Consider the following 2,321-nt stretch of genomic DNA (forward strand, 5'->3'; position numbering starts at 1 on the left):
AACAAAATTAATACATAGGTTGGCAGGTGGGTTTGGAGTATCACGCAGGATACTAGATAGACAGGAGTCTTAATTCGAGTCTGGGCAATACACCACTTTTACAGTCTTTGCACAAGAGGCCCTTTTCCACAAAGGAGGCAAAACACAGGTTTTATGCATTCGGGGGAATTCGTTCTGGCACTGATTCTGGTTTTTACAATAGTAATGAGAGTTATGTCACTGTTTTCTGTCTCTGGACTTACACAGGATGGCCGGACACTGACACTGAGTTATGGTAGTAATAGCCTACTGGGTGCTTGCCTCTCGTCTTATACATAATAGTTATGCACGACTTCTGGTATTTTCCTGATTTCACCAATTCACACTTTTCACTTATATCTCAGCATTGGCCTCTCGTTGTCAGTCTGCAAAAGCCATATATCACTGACACTACTGGGGAATGTCACTGGTAGGGCGAGGGGAAAGGGGGCGGCCTAGGGACCAGAGTTAGAGGAGTCCCGCGGCCACGGAAGCACTCTCAGGGGCTTCGTCTCTCGTCGAGGGTTTGGGCTGGGCATGGTGAAGGACCCCTCACTGTCGGGGCTGGGGACTGGGGCCTGACCCTTGGGACTTGGGCCAAACAAGTCTTGGAAGCGCTCCCTCAGGCGCCTGGTAGAGGAAGGGCGTCGCCTTCGTCAGGGAAGGGTGAGGTCTTCCCCCGGAGTCCTGGGGGCGCCCTCAGAGGTCCGTAGGGTGCAGTCTCCTCGTGGCGGCGCCGTCAGGTTGGGGCTGCGGCGTCACTCCCTGCTCGAGTCCGTCAGGTGGAGGTCCTCCTCGGGGGCCGACTGGATGGAGAAGAGTCCTGGGGATAGCACCGAGCCTCTCCACCAGTCCTCGGGGCAGAAGTCCTCCTCCTGGAGGTTGCCTTGGTCTAGGAGAACGGAGGGGAGGCCTGCGCTCCTGCCAGTAGGCAGGGCTGACTGCAGGTCACCCTCACGTCACGGAGTCACAGGGGGCGAGGAGATTTGGTGTCTCTCCCTGGCGCGGCTATGGGCTGTCACTGAGTTCCCTTGGGCAACAGACGAAGGGCGGTTATGGGCCGTCCCTTCACTGTCGGTGCGGCATTGGGCCATCATCGGGGCCAAACTCCCTGATGGGAACACAAAGCGTGGCTATGGGCCGTCGCTTGCCTGTCGGGGCGGCAGTGGGCCATTGCCAAAGTCCCATATGGAGGGCGATGTGCAAACAAGGAGTGGCTATAGGCTGTCTCCTGCCTATGGGCGTGGCTATGGGCTGTCGCCTGTGTCATGCCCTCTGAGGCAACTGCAGAAGGAGAGGGGGCGTACCTGTCTCTCCACAGTGCGGCTATGGGCCGTCACTGGGTCTTTGGGGGGCGTGGGCAGCACCTGGCAGAGCGGCTATGGGCCGTCTCCTTGTTGGCGGTCTGGCTATAGGTCGTGGTCTTTTTTTGTGTGCGGCTTTTGGCCGTCACTGGGGCCCAGCTATAGGCCATGGCCCTTTGGTCAGAGCGGCTATGGGCCGTCTCCTTAACTGCAGAGTGGCGATGGGCCGTCTCTTCATTTGCACAGCTATGGGCCATCGCTGGGGTGCTGCCTGGAACTGTAGGGTCAGCTCCACCCCAATCCTGGCAAGGTTTTTTTTTTTTTTTTTTTTTTTGGCCTATCGACCATTGGGGCCAAAGCCCCTGGTCATTAGGGATATATAATATATATATACTTGTAGCGGCCATACCACGTTGAGTACACCGCTTCCCGTCCGATCAGCGAAGTTAAGCAACGTTGGGTCTGGTTAGTACTTGGATGGGTGACCGCCTGGGACACCAGATGCTGTTGGCATAACGTTCTCCTTACGTGTCAAGTGGGGTTGGTGGAGGATTAGTGCCCTTCCCTGTAAAACAATTAACTCTAAGCCCTTGGCTACTCCGTTTGGGATACATGGCGTCTGGCAATGAATGATTGATGATATATATATATATATATATATACTGTAAATGTCATTTTCATTATGTGCATGCCATTATATGCATACTCAGTATATATTAGTGTTAAAAACTGTATCTTCATTTGTAGTTTAGTAATCCCGAGCAAAAGGTGTCACTTCTTCAATCGTTTGCAACTTGTAAACAACCACAGACTCAAGGCCAAGATGACAGGTGACCGAGGTTTTCATTCATTCATTGCCAGACGCCATGTATCCCACACGGGGTGGCCAAGGGCTTAGAGTTAATTGTTTTATAGGGAGGGGCACTAATCCTCCACCAACCCCACTTGACACGTAGGGATGCCAACAGCATCTGGTGTTCCCAGTCGGTCACCCATCCA

General features: G+C 53.7%; 1 non-coding gene across 1 annotated transcript; it reads left to right on the forward strand.

Annotated features, from left to right (window-relative positions):
• Positions 1 to 1,717: 1,717 nt before the first annotated feature.
• On the forward strand, positions 1,718 to 1,835 carry LOC145411278 (5S ribosomal RNA). Its single transcript, XR_013899404.1, has one exon. It is a non-coding gene; the product is annotated as a 5S ribosomal RNA (ribosomal RNA).
• The last annotated feature ends 486 nt before the right edge of the window (positions 1,836 to 2,321 follow it).

The sequence above is a fragment of the Coenobita brevimanus genome, chromosome 88, assembly GCF_032717465.1.
Source record: "Coenobita brevimanus isolate Jiangsu-jjx chromosome 88, ASM3271746v2, whole genome shotgun sequence".
Lineage (NCBI taxonomy): Eukaryota > Metazoa > Arthropoda > Malacostraca > Decapoda > Coenobitidae > Coenobita > Coenobita brevimanus.